This window comes from Schistocerca nitens, chromosome 12, assembly GCF_023898315.1.
Source record: "Schistocerca nitens isolate TAMUIC-IGC-003100 chromosome 12, iqSchNite1.1, whole genome shotgun sequence".
Classification (NCBI taxonomy): domain Eukaryota; kingdom Metazoa; phylum Arthropoda; class Insecta; order Orthoptera; family Acrididae; genus Schistocerca; species Schistocerca nitens.
Window position 1 is genome coordinate 14,158,878 of NC_064625.1, and position 14,984 is coordinate 14,173,861.

The following is a 14,984-nucleotide window of genomic DNA, read 5'->3' on the forward strand; positions in this document are numbered from 1 at the left end:
CACTCCTGTACCAGTACCAGAATACATTTCGTCTTCACATGTAGCCTATTTTAATTGAAGATATTCTTATTTGTTTGGAAAAGAAGTCTCCTAAAGCAACTAGCTTGTAATTTTTTTTTCTTTTACACAGTACTTTATAGATGGCAGAGACAAAATTACCACTTAATTCTTTTTCAAAGGTGTCACTCTTTTTTATGCTTTTTATTCTGAGTTGTGGGGATTCACAAGCTTGCTAACAGCGTCTCCCTCCTGCCCCGCCATCACAAACCCAGAACGCTGTCTTAACATATGATGCATTACTGTAGTCTACAGTGTCAGTGCACTTGAACTGAAAGTGATTGTGTAATCGATAACAGTACAATATTTTTGTTAGTAGCTAGTTTCGTAACAGAAAAAAAATAAAATTCATTCATATGATACAGGCTGTAAATTGAAAGTAATAGCATATGCAGAACAATATGGAAACAGAGCAACTGAGCAGCATTTCTGTATCCCACCAACTAAAAAAGCCATGTCCACTTGGCGGCTAATAAAGAATAATCAAACTTATGCCCCACGTTATTCCCTTGATTTGGAGTACATAGAACATGGCTTGTTCCATAATGGCTTAACAAGAGAGGATTCTAATATGCTATATTTGCAATGAATGACCTGCAAATTTCCAGTGACTTCACTGTCATCAAAAGCCTACCAAATAAAGTAATGCAGTTGGGCACTACAACAACCATTTCAAACTAAAGCAAAAGGTACAGAGACAGCTGTCATCAAATGCCCATAAAATAAAATTATGCTGTATGGTACAGCAACAACCATTTGAAACAAAAGCAAGAGGTATGCAGATAACTGACTGACAAAATGTTGCCATGAATCTACTGATGAAAAATAGTTTGCTAGCATATGAAATGTTTTCATTTCAAGTCCAAAAAATGTGCAGTAATTTGGCGTGAATAAATATTACAATATTTATAGAGTAGGGACTGTAAGTGCTATGGGCTCAATAAGGTATTGCCTCCAAGAAGTTAAAGTACATAAACCAAAAATACATTCAGTGGCCAGAGAAAAATTTCGTAATGAGAAAACAGAGTTTCACTTACCTTTAAGAAATTACTTTTGAGCACCTCATAGATAGCATGGCAGGTTTCAGGCTCTATGACACTTAGTGCCTATGGTGAAATTACAGACGTGTATTTGACGTCTTCATAACTCCTTCCTGTAGCGTGAAATCGTAATGTTGCTGTTAGCCTTCCGTGTGGTGTTATAGCCTCGCTCATGGCTGTATCCTGCTTCTTAATCAAAGGCATCACGAGGGACAAAAGATTCAAATACGTTTCCTCATTCATCCTGAGGTAATTATACCACTCACGAGGATATATCTTCAATTCACTCAGTAAATTTGTACGAGAATACGACTTTCGTTTATGAAGCCATTCTTTACTCCACATATTGTGTTTCCACTTTTTTTATTTTATTTTTTTTTAATAAGAAAAAAGCTGCGACAGCAAGCATATAGTCGTCTGTGCTCGACATTTTCCAATGTATACAAGCACGCTTGCGCAAGAGTGATTGTCAATCATGCAGTAGCTCGTGTGGGGGCCCTAAGGAATCCGAGTCTTGTATCCCTCCACACTTTACCACTGCTATTTCTGCTACTTCTGCGATTTCTGCGAGTTATCACTGTATGAAAAAGTTACACTTGTTCACACAGAAAATTGCATCCCAACAAAACTGTCATTAGTAAGTATGTTTTACATTTGTTCTTCCATTGGCTTTACTTTTGATTTAAGGAAACAATTTTGAAAATATTAATAGTGTAATTAATATGAAAGTAGCCATACAGTACCGTAATAGTTCGTATTTAGAAAACGAATTCTAATGCATTGGTATTTTCACGGGTACCCGAACTACATTTCAGTCACTCAGTAAAGTGATAATTCAAAATGTCATTGTCAACAGATCTGGAGAAATTGCCAATGTGTCTTTTGACTGTCTTCGTCAGACGAGATGATAGTTTCTAAGTGTTTCGATGAACTTAATTACTTAAATGAGATCGTTCTTGTAAATGTGAAACATCCCCCATTGAGTGGATTTCATTACAGAAAATATTGTTAATACTACTCTGTCAGTTACATTGCTTGTAATTAGTAACATCAAAAATGTTTAATAATAAAATGCTGTAACATAGGCCATAGTCTAGAGTATGCATTTTGAGGCTGTTGATATGAAAGTGGTAAGTACAGATCTTCCAGTTAAATCAGGAATCGTTCAAGTGCAGTACTTGAAGGTAATCCAGGAGAAGCTTACTTATGTAGGTGGTTGTAGTGTCGGCAAAAAGTTCTTGTGTATGCAGATGTCATGTAGAACATCAGGTGTAAAATTTTTCTCCAGAGTCTTGAACTGTGTCGCAACAAAAGTGAGGCATTCATATGACTCAATAATATTGTGTTCATTTTATTACACTTATACAGAGGTCTGAGGTCTGCTGTGTTAAAATGCCTAGTCCTATAGGCATATGGAATATCAACCACAACTGGTATATTGAAGCCGGCCGGAGTGGCCGTGTGGTTCTGGGCGCTACAGTCTGGAGCCGAGCGACCGCTACGGTCGCAGGTTCGAATCCTGCCTCGGGCATGGATGTGTGTGATGTCCTTAGATTAGTTAGGTTTAATTAGTTCTAAGTTCTAGGCGACTGATGACCTCAGAAGTTAAGTCGCATAGTGCTCAGAGCCATTTGAACCATTTGGTATATTGAAAGCAGAATCAAACACATTTTCTAGGTTACTTGTCTCTAAATGATATTTTCTAGAGAAAAAGGCAAAGTTGCTTGTTATTGATACCATACATTGAGGGTCACGGCTGTGTTTGACCAACCATAACTGGTGTTGAATGGGCATGTCGCCATATAATATGCAGACGCAGTACATCGAACTCGTGAGGTATAAGGTTCTTATAACGAAGTTTGAACGTCGGTCAACAGGCAGAACTAGGCAAAGAATGTTAACTGCGATTTTTAGTTGCTACTTGCGACTTCTAGTTGCGATTTGTCACAGAAGTCGCAATTGGACTCGAGAGCGAATCGCAACCAAGGAGCGTAGTACGAACTTTGGCCAACAGATGGCACTGTTAACTGCACTTTTAAGTTTCTGCTTGCGACTTCTAGCCGCAACTTATCACTGAAATCGGAAAAAGCAGTACGAAATTAGGCCAACAGATGTCTCACGGTGTTGAATGAGAAATGCTAATTGTGATTGAAATTGCAGTTAGATTCTGTAAAGCTGTCATTGTGATATCAGTGATTTCTCAATCACTGTGATTTCTAACAGATAACGCGATTTCCTGTCCACCACTACATTGTAGTGATGTCATGGGGTGTGTCACCGTAGTGAATATTCAGTCTAGCGTGTCCTGTCTGCGGAAAAATACTACTTGCCTTGATATATGTAAACTGTATTTTTCGTCCCTCGTATTCCCTTGTTTCTGAACAGTTTTTTCAGCTCTTTCAACTGTATAATAAATGCTCTTTGGCTAATTCTGACGTCATTGGTCAAAGCCGACGGTTGTATTTCTTGCTTCACTAGACCTGTGTCTTGGCAAGTGACTGTGCACGAAAACGATATTGATAATGCTATGCTTGTAGAAGCGAAAAAAAAAGACCAGCACTTTTCGGCAAAAATTTGAAGGATTATTTGGACATAAGTATGAAAATTAAAGGATGAAAGGAAATCAGTCGAATAATAATTTCAAATGCTTGGGACAATTTGTACTCAGCTGGGACAGATAATCTGATGGTCGTATTTTTCTACAATAGTGCGAACTAATTCACAAAACTTTTAGCACAAGTTTAAATATACAAAAAAAATTCTTTAGTTTTGTCGAAGTATATGAAACATCGCGTTAATTTTTTCACTTGTTAGCTTGTCTCTCCAAGGGAGGTACACCCACAATTCGTTTTTATATTTCCTTTCATGTCTTACGAGTTCATAAATAATGAGCTTCTCCTGAAAATGCATACAACAAATGACACCCGCATTTCAAAACAAGTTTAGTGATTGTCATCCGTGAACACACTGCACTTGGACGACGTGACAGTGACGGCCTGCAGTCTCAATGACTGGAGTAGAATTGTCTTCAGTGGTAAGTACAGCTTTGAACTGAGCCCCGATGTCCAGCGAAGACGATTCTGGAGGCGCCCTGGACAGTTCTATTTACCAACGCGACTAAACCGCCATAAGGTTCAAATGGCTCTGAGCACTATGGGACTCAACTGCTGTGGTCATTAGTCCCCTAGAACTTAGAACTACTTAAACCTAACTAACCTAAGGACATCACACACATCCATGCCCGAGGCAGGATTCGAACCTGCGACCGTAGCAGTCGCACGGTTCCGGACTGCGCGCCTAGAACCGCCAGACCACCGCGGCCGGCTCCACCATAAGGTTCAAATGGCTCTAAGTACTATGGGACTTAACATCTGAGATCATCAATCCTCTAGACTTAGAACTACTTAAACCTAACTAACCTAAGGACATCAGACGCATCCATGCCCAAGGCAGGATTTGAACCTGCAACTGTAGCAGCCATGTGGTTCGGGACTGAAGTGCCTAGAACCGCTCGGTCACAGTGGCTGGCTCCGCCATAAGAGCCGACAACCAGGGTTGATGGCCTGGGGTGTCAGTTTTTTTCATAACTAGGACCATTCCCCTTACGTTCTACCGCCTACCTTCACCACCAACCATCACCAACATCATTGGCTAACTAAACTTAAGAACGAAAAAAATATTCTTTGACAACTTTTATTTTTAAAATGAAAAAATATAAATGATATTTAGTTTTTACACTTTTTTTTATTAAACAATAAACTAATGAGTCAATGAGATAATTGGTACTGCTGATATACTAAATTTTCGTGATTTACTGGTACGAGTGATTTGGATACATAATTTATTTCATAGCAAACCAGTGTTCACAGTTCTGCAAAAAGAGTACATCCCCCCTGAACTTCATTGTACATCTACGCAAATAAACATGCTTTTTTGGGAACTTTGGGAAGCTACCATTGTCCTTTACATAATCTACGAGCAACTTCTAGCAAATTGGCGTTTGTGATTTAGTTACTGCAGCCTGTAGCAGATTTTCTAACGTATTGTGTCACATCTAGTTTTCCCTTATATATATTCTGTGTATATAGTAAATTAAGTCTGTTTTCGAGTTTGCTAGCAACTATAATTAATCTCAAAACGTTTCAGAAAACTAATTATTACCACAGGTTTTTTGTGCCTTAATAGAAATCTCGTTTTGTGAATTCACTTCAGTTCTTATAGGGAATTAGCAACTTTTTAGCTCAACAGATTAAAAGATAATCAGCAGGTTTAATTTAAAGTTATTTGTTCACTGCCTTGAAATACATTGCACCAGCCAAAATGCAACCCCACTGTGAACACTGTTCTCAAACACTGTATGGGTTTGTTGACATTCGTAGGCAAGTGGAAATCGCCGTGACTACTGTCAAACGATTGGCAGCTGCTGCGAATAGGTGTGTTGGAAGAGCTTGCAAGAGTCATGTACCTGTGATACCTGCACTAGTACTCAAGAACTGTCCTATCCCGTGGACCCAGCCTCCTCTGGAGAAAGTACAGGATCTCCCATTACTCGTTCCCTTGCCTGTGAATGGTGTGCCAGTGGTAGATCCAGGCATCCTGTATAGCGTGGACGGGCAGGGAGGACTCTAGTGTATTGTGCCGATCCCCCTAACCACCAAGTTTGAGGTGCTGTTTTCCACTGAAACTGAGCCAGTGGCACTCACTTCACGAGTTTTGGGGAAACCTGTTTTGTCTGGTATTAGGAGGAGGCAAATGCAACATGGTATGGGAGTATTAATCGTCGGCAGTTCACACTTACAGCAAATGGTAAATGTTAGCAAGGGACAGGAAAGGACACCAGGTGCACTCAGTGTGTATCCCTGGGGGCCTCATTGATAATTTCCAAGAATGATAGCCCATCGAAGTCGCGGGGTCCAAACGATACATATCGAATGTGCGATTGTAAATCGATCATGTGACTCTGTACCGGGAGTTATGCGTATGTTTACGGTGGTCACTACAGTAACTACAAAAGAAGAGCGTTACAAAAATCCTCGTAATTACAAAGGATACGACTTACCTTTCCCATCGTCAGTGTTGTTGTCATGTGATGTCCATGTGATGTGTACGCTACAGGGAAAATTCCCTTTTTGCCATAGCCTGGATAAACTCTGTCACATCATGAAAGAATATCGGCAGAGTGTCACATGGTTAACTTTTCCCTCCAAACGCAAGTTGTGGAAACAGAGGTACTGAAACAAGTATAGTTAGTCTCTTGTCCTGCACGTCCTTCTCTTTTAATGGAAGGCTTCACAGATTTCCATAGCCGCTCAATGTTCTGCATGTGGACACTGGGGTCATCCGAAGACACGAATTCTACAGAGTGGTTGACGAATTCGTGGTCGAATCCTTCAGCTTTGAGAGTCTTGTAGGAATGAAACCCGTCTGTAATGACTACAGAACCAGGCAGTATGATGTGCTTTATCAGACCCACTAAAACGACCTTGTCTCTGGACAATACTCACACAACGAAACACTTCCGGGACTCTCTTTCTATTCCACCGAATACCCAGATATGATCGATTTCACTCTTTGAAGGTTATCCTCTCTGGTTCTTCCGTCTAGCTATATGAGATTCGTCCACTTCCACAACTTTACTCGGTCCACCAATTGGTACACTGTCGTTTGTCACTACCACATAACACACTTCTCTGCAAACCTGAAAAAGTCACACATGGTGTTAGCAGATAAGTCAGTTTCCGATGCTGTTGCTTGCAGGGTGTAGTCTCGAATCCAGCAAGATAGAAGAATTGCTCTGGTCTGGATGGATAATTTGGAACAGTCGAACCACATATTCTTCCTAATACTCGTTCGTTTTCCGCACTGTCCGCGATGAAATTGTAACGGTATTTCAGCATAGAAACTCTTCTTAAGAAGTTTTACATACCTCACACAATCACAGTCTAGACAGTACCTCCTTTCCTCGCACGATATTACTCCCTATTTGCGACAAAAGGTCAAACAATTTTCTTCGCTGGATATTTGCGACGAACCGTCACACAATTTTCTACGCTGGATAAGCATGGAATTATATTTTTCCATGTGAGAGATTCCGCCGAAGAAACATCAGGAACACCATGCATCCCACTAACTATCGACACAAATTGTCTGGGTTTCCCTGGCAACTAACAAATAATTAGCAGAAGTATGTAATGTATAGCAACAAAATGAACGACGGGAACCAGATAAAAATGACGATCACAAATAATTGATCATAACGCCCACCACCGGAGTCGCATGATCGATTTACAATCGCACATTCGATATGTGTCGTTTGGACTCCGCGACTTCGGTAGGCATTCATTCTTGGAAATTAATAGGCATTCAACATGTGGAAGTAGCTATTCCTGCAGCCATTGAGGGAACAGGGTGCAACCAACTGCAAATTGTGGTGCACATTGGAACAAATGATGCCTGTCGTCTGGACTGTTAGGTCATTCTTTGGTCATTCCAAGAACTGGCAGAGAAGGTTGAGAAGACCAGCCTTGCCCATGGAGTTTCAATTAAGCTCACAATTTGCAGCACTGCCCCCAGAACTGATCGTGGCCCTTTGATTCTAAATCAACTGGAAGAACCGAACCAGAAACTTCGAAAGTTCTGTGACAAGCTAGGGTGCGACTTCCTGGACTTGTTCTATACGATTGAGAACTGTAGGGTCCCGCTAAATGGATCAGGTGTGAACTACACATCAGAGGCTGACTGCATAGGGTGCCCACAAGGGTTTTTGTAGATTAGGCGACACTCTACTCAGTCCAGATAATGACAGATGTAGGAAACCCAGAAGTATCAGTGCAATATCGAAAGAAACCTCTCTCACAGATGACAGTATTAAAATCCTAGCAGTTAACTGTGAATCATTAATATCAAAGCTCGAGAATTCGAAGTACTCCTGGAAAGCAGTGAAGTTCAGACAATACTAGCTACAGAAATCTGATTGAAACCTGAAACTGATAGCAGTGAGATTTTTGGGGAAAACTTAAGTGTACACAGAAAAAATAGGCAAATGGGAAATGAAGTTGGTGTATTTGTCACAGTAGACAAGAAACTCAAATCCACTGAGGTAGAAATTTAGACTGCATGTGAGATTGGGCAAGACTCGCTATCAGCGGTGGGGGTGGAATCATAATTGGATTCTTGTCTCGCCCACCAGACTCATCTCCTGGTGTAACCAATAACTCTAAAGAAAACCTCAGTTTGCTTACCTGTATGTAAGTTCCAGAATCATACTGTTATCATCAGCAGTGACTTTAATCATTCAACAATTAAATGGAAAATTACAGCTTTATTAGTTGTGGGCATGATAAGACATCCTATGAAACATTACTGAATACATTCTCTGAAAACTACCTAGAACAGATAGTTAGGAACGCCACTCATGATGGAAATATATTGGATCAAATAGCGACAAACAGACCTGACGTCTTTGAAGATGTCCAGGTTGAAACTGATGTCAGTGACCATTAAGTGGTTGTGGCAACAATGATTACCAAAGTACAAAGAACAACTAAATCAATCAGAAAGACATACATGTTTAGTAAACTAGGTAAAAAATCGGTAGGTCAGATCTCAATGAGGAACTTTAAACTTTCAGCACAGGGCAGGAGCATGTAGGGGAACTCTGGCTCTAAGAGAGTAGCTGACTGTGCAGTGGATTGATACGTACCCAGTAGAACAGTTCATAGTGGGAGGAAAGCTCTGTGGTATCAAATCACTGTAAAGAAGCTTCTAAAGGGTCAAACATTACTGCATAATAGGTGTAAAACAAAAAATAGGGGTATAGATAGAGAGATGCTGAATGAAATGCATTTGGTTGCTGAGAGCAATGCGTGATGCTTTCAATGACTATTGTAGCAGAATATTGTCAAATGATCTTTCACAGAACCGAAAGAAATTCTGGTCATATGTAATGGCTGTCAGTGACACCAGATATAGTGTCAAGTACGTAGTGAAGGGGCCAGGAACTGAAATTGAGGGTAGCAAAGCAAAAGCTGAAATGAGTAACTGCATTTTCAAATGTTCTTTTAGAAAGGAAAACCCAGGTGAACTGCCCCAATTTAATCCTTGTACCACTGAAAATATGAGTGAAATAAATGTTTGTGCGAGTAGTGTTGACAAACAGCTGAAATCGATTCAATTGAACAGAGCTCCAGGGCCCAGTGGAATTCCTGTCAAATTCCATACCGAATGTGCAGCTGAGCTACTCCTCTTCTGACTATAATCTATTGTAGATCCCTCAAACAAAAAACTGTGCCCAGTTCTTGGAAAAAGGCACAGGTCACACCATCTACAAGAAGGGTAGTAGAAGTGATCTACAACACTACTGACCAGTGTCCTTGACATCGATTTGTTGTAGAATCTTAGATCATATTCTGAGGTCAAACATAATGAGATATCTTGAACAGAATGACCTCCTCAATGCCAGTTAGCACGTTTTTCAAAAACATCGATCGTATGAAACTTAGCTCGCACTTTTCTCAGGTGGCATACTGAAAGCTTTGGATCGAGGCAATCAGGTAGATGAAGTATTTCTTGATTTCTGAAAACCATTTGACTCAGTATCACACTTATGCATACTGTCAAAAGTATTATCAACTGGGTTAAATGAAATTTGTGACTGGACTGAGGACTTTTTAGCACAGAGTATGCAGCACGTTATCGTGGACAGAGAGTCATTGTCAGATGTAAAAGTAACCTTGAGTGTGCTGCAGGGATGTGTGTTGGTATCCTTGCTGTTCATGTTGTATGTTAATCATCTTGCAGACATTAGTGATAGTAAAATCAGGCTTTTTGAAGATGATCCAGTTATCTATAATGAAGCACTTTCTGAAAGAAGCTGCATAGATATTCAGTCAGATCTTGATAAGATTTGAAAGTGGTGCATGGACTGGCAACTTACTTTAAATGTTCAGAAATGTAAATTTGTGCACTTAACAAAAGGAAAAAAAACATAGTATCCTGTGACTATAATATCAATCAGTCACTGTTGGAATTGGCCACCTCATACAAATACCCTGGTGTAACACTGTGTAGGGATAAGAAATAGAATGATCACATAGGTTCATTTACAATGGGGAATATTGAACATATACAGAGAAGGGCAGCAAAATGGTTACAGGTTTCTTCAGTCTGTGGGAGAGTGTCACAGAGACACTGAAGGAACTAAACTGTAATACTCTTGAAGACAGATGTAAACTCGCCTGAGTAAGTCAATAAACAAAGTTGCAAGGACCAGCTTTAAATGATTACTGTAGGAATATACTACAACCCCCAGTGTACTGCTCACATTAGGATTGTGAGGATAAGATTATAACAATTATTGCAAACATAGAGGCATTCAAACACTCTTTCTTCCTGCACTTCATACGTGAATGGAACGGGAAGAAACCCTAATAACTGGTACAATGGGACATACCCTCTGCCACAAACCTCACGGTAGTTTGCAGAGTATAGATGTAGATGTAGATTTCTAAGAACCTGTTCTATAGAATTATGATGCAGTTGTCAGTGCATCTGAGTGCTGAGAAAAGAAAGCCAACTATTTGTTGTAATTAAGAATGTACATACTGCCACATCGGTTGCACAAAATTTTTGTCAGTTAACCATAGTTTTGATTGCACTAGGACAGTGTTCATCAGAATAAAAAATTATATGGAATACCTAAAAAATATAATGACGGCTTGAAATAAAATATCCTCAATATGGTTACTACCCTAAATTAGGTACAAACAGAATGTACTTACATGTAATCACACCATGGTTAAAAACATCTGAACAAAAATTACTTTTATCAAACAGAAATGAAAAATAAGATATGAAAGTATAACATAGCTGCCAATAAGATAAAATACTCCATGGAATACAATGATGACCGCAAGATCGCTTAGGGCCAAGAGAGGCATAATGCAGCCACTACTATCAGACTAAACGGCTAGCAGGCTGAGGCAGCTATGTGGTGGACACGAAAACATATTCGTGCCATCTAGCAGGAAGTAATATAACTACAGGCAACTTAAGAGCAAATGAGGCATTGCTAGGACAAATATAAACATTATTGGTAACAAACAGAAAATGCAGTTCAGGTAATACACAGAGAAAAAATAAAATTGGAAGGGAAAATGTTGCTTAGTAGACTACATAGAGAAGAATATCACCATTCACACAATTTTAATTAGTTGCTCTATATCTTGAAAGAAGTTTTGTTGCACAATTGCAATTGTTCATTAAGAATGAGGTCGTCCTTCAGAGATAGGTGTTTAAAAATTTCTAGCTCTTCTAAGATGTCAAGCCTAAAGCCATTTTCTCTGAGTGCAAGATCTGGACATCTTTTACATTCTGCCCTGTGATTAATAAATCGCCAGCGAAGGTTGAATTGTGAATATTGGTGCCTTTTTTGGCTAGAAGGTGCTCCTTGAATCTTATCGAAATAGCTCGGTCTGTTTGCCCTATGCAATAGACGAGGCAATTGTCGCAGATAATTTTATAAATATCAGAATTTTGCAAAGGGGAAAGCGTAGGTTCGAAGTTGTTGTAAGACACTTGTTCAAAACATGCATCATCTGCACCACTAATTCCCCTAGCAATGCCTGTTTCACCCACACACTACAGCCCCCTTTAAAGGTAACCAAGTTAAACTGTGTAATAATGTTGTGTAGGCACTACAACGAGTAGTAGGCACAACATAGTTACTGCTGTATTATGCTGTCATTTAGTTCACTTATATGTTGTGAAGTGAATAATGAAGCAATTTTTTGTCCATTATGGGAACTACCTACACTCTGGACAAGGAATTTTCTTGAGATATTTAAATATATGTGATGTATATGCCATGATTTTACTGTCATAGAGAGGGGAGGGGAGGTTGGGGTTAACTGAACCCCAGTGTTAATTGGATCACCACTTTAATTAACAATTCAAAAGGGAAATTTTTTTTTCTTTCCTTAGGTTGGATGTACTATTTTACCTTATATGACTGGTGTAGTCAATTAAAAACTGTGAAATCCACTGGTAAGAGTAATTTTTTCTTGCATCTAACAAATTCTCCTAAAATTTTAGTTACTAACAGTATACAGTTTTGTTTGTTTGAGTGAAATTCAGTTGTATTGCTTTATGGTAGTCCACGAAATATAAGCTGTGCATGGAGCCATTTTCCCAATATTTTGAAGATTTTTGATAAAGTAAAGGTGGGGTTAACTGGACCGATAAAGTTTGGGGTTACTTTGACTGGTTCAGTTAACCCAGAAAGTTTCTGATGAATGAATACAATGAGTAATTTCAAAGGAACACTTTCCAGTTCCCCAAGAATGACCAGATAATACATAAGTAATAGTGAAGTAAAGCCTTAGAGTAAAACCCCAAGTGTTAGAGGAGAACAGCGGCAACTTTCAAGATGCTGATTTTCCAGTATATTGATTCCTCTGATTCAGACTTCTACACAAGAGGTGATGAAAATATTGAAACAGTGAAGAATGGTACTTCATTGTAGTCAAAATAGCAGCGAAAACAGCCATGAGTGTGCACTATTATGTTACCAAAGTCATTAAAATGTACAATGATGGCTGTGTGAAGTATTTGAGAGTTTCATCTACTACAAAATTTGTAGTTTCATAAGATGATGATATCTTTGTTGCTTCAAATGAACTAATTATCAAACTGCCCAGACAATACATGGAACTAGCGTCCAATACGAAAACATGATTTGGTTCTAGGCTCATGTCGCTAAATTCATTGTACACTAGTTTTGTTATTTCTGCAATTTTTTTCATTAATATGAAGATGTGATCAGCATTGTTACTAATGATGTCGCAATAAATTTTTGTATTCAGAGTCCTGTAATTCATATATTTAACCAAGAGGTCCAGTAGACCCTGACTTATGGTCTAGTTAACACATCCATTGTGGTTAAATGCTCCAAAGGAGGGGCACAGTTGTTCTTCAGGTCTGTAAAATCTGTGTGACATACTACTGGAATGAAAGTGCCTGCAGTTTCTGTATGTTTTCCTTCAGATTCAAGACTAAAAATTTTAAAAAATGCATCCTTTAAGCAAAATTTCAAAAGAAAAAAAAAAACAATAAGTCCAGTTAACCCCAACTTCCCCTGCATGATACAGAGTTTGTGTGGATGGACTATGTCAGGAAGAAGAGTTTTATGCATTTGTTTCACAGGCTGTAGCCTCCACCACATTGTGTCACACACTAAATGCTGAAATTTTTTTAAAAAATGTAATTATTGGTAACTTACATAATCAGTAATTAGTCTTGCAGAACAGTGACAATAGTCATGACCTTTTAAAAATAATTTAAATTCATGACCAAAACACAATCGAACCCTTTTTTTTACCTCTCAGAAAATTTCATTTTACTCCTAAGGGGATAATTATCTCTGGTTGGCTTAGAGGGCACATCTGTTAACAGAGTAATAAGTACTTAACAGCAAATGAGGGCCTAGTATTTCTGTAAGCTGATGTATTCACTTTCACTGCAGAAACACTTCTCAACAAGAAATGTATTTAACACTGCTCTATCATCTGTTTCCTTGTACCTATATGTAAGTCGACAGTGCTCTGTAATGTAGTGGCACTATTGTTTTGGATAGGAAAAATCAGTTTTGGTGCAATATTTCTGCGCACGCAAGTTAGAGCCATGCATAGGCCTGTTTAAAGTGAGTTACGATCACCAGCAGTTGCGAATTAAAATATAGGCCACAGGGGCGTAGAACCACTGGAAAAAGTACACACAGTGGTTTGCATGGCGCAAGTCACAGGCAGAAGCGGCCCACTGGCCAACCGAAGTGTTACGAGTACGTGACGTGGAGCGGCGCGTTTAGCAAAATAGAGGTGCACAGCTACATATAAATAGATGCCAGTTCACTAACAAAGCATTCAAGTATGACAGCTCTCCTGGATGGCGGGGCGTGTCACACCACTGGATACGTGCAGCAGCAGATGGGGTGCCAGTGTTCCAGCCCACGGCAGGTCGCCGGTTCGACCCCCTGAGGCCAATGCGGGGTCTGCAGCCAGCCAGCGGCAGGCCACACCTCGGCTCGCTACTGCGGGCAGTCTTATTGGCGCCCGACACAAGCCGGAGGCATCCCGAGGCGCGGGCCGCAGATTCGGACACCGGATCGCGGGCACTTGTCGTCGCCGCGACCTTAGCCGCGTCGGCGAGGAAGCACGCAGTACGCCTTTCAGCTCCCAGTGGGTGGTGCTGAGCCAGCAGGGCACTATTTACAAACGTTTCCACTTGTGTCACAGTTCATTCATTGAACTTTTATCTATACCTAGTGACAAAAACAACAGCAGCAATACACAATTCTTTTACCATAGGATTCATTGTCCTGTGGCTTGTCCTTGTCAACTTCCTCTATATTTCTTAAAATTCCACATTGATGACTAGTTTACTAACCACACACAATCTGACTGCAAGAAATATTTTGGCCAGAGCTCTGGTAGTTCTTCAGTTTGTCACCACAGCACTCCACCTTGCCATCAGGTGCATTTCATTCTTTCACCACTAATCATTGCAGCTGGCAATATCTACTGCATGAAACTGTATTACTGATGATAGTGACACAGGGATAAAAGGTTTCTTCCCATTCAGTAGTGTGGATTCTTTAATTTCAGCAATTTACAAATTTGGCAGTCATTTCACTGCAGATGCATTATGGTCATAAGGAGCGTATTTTTTTAAAATATTGTTCTTTGACACTAGACTGGTTAAGAAATGAAGCTACTGCTGTTTTTCCACCCCTTATAACTATAGCTTGCAAACTGTAGGCACCCCGGTGGTCCCGGTCACCTATGGTGGACTGAAAGTCGAGCGGTGACCTCTCCAGTTGTCAGGATGCTAGGA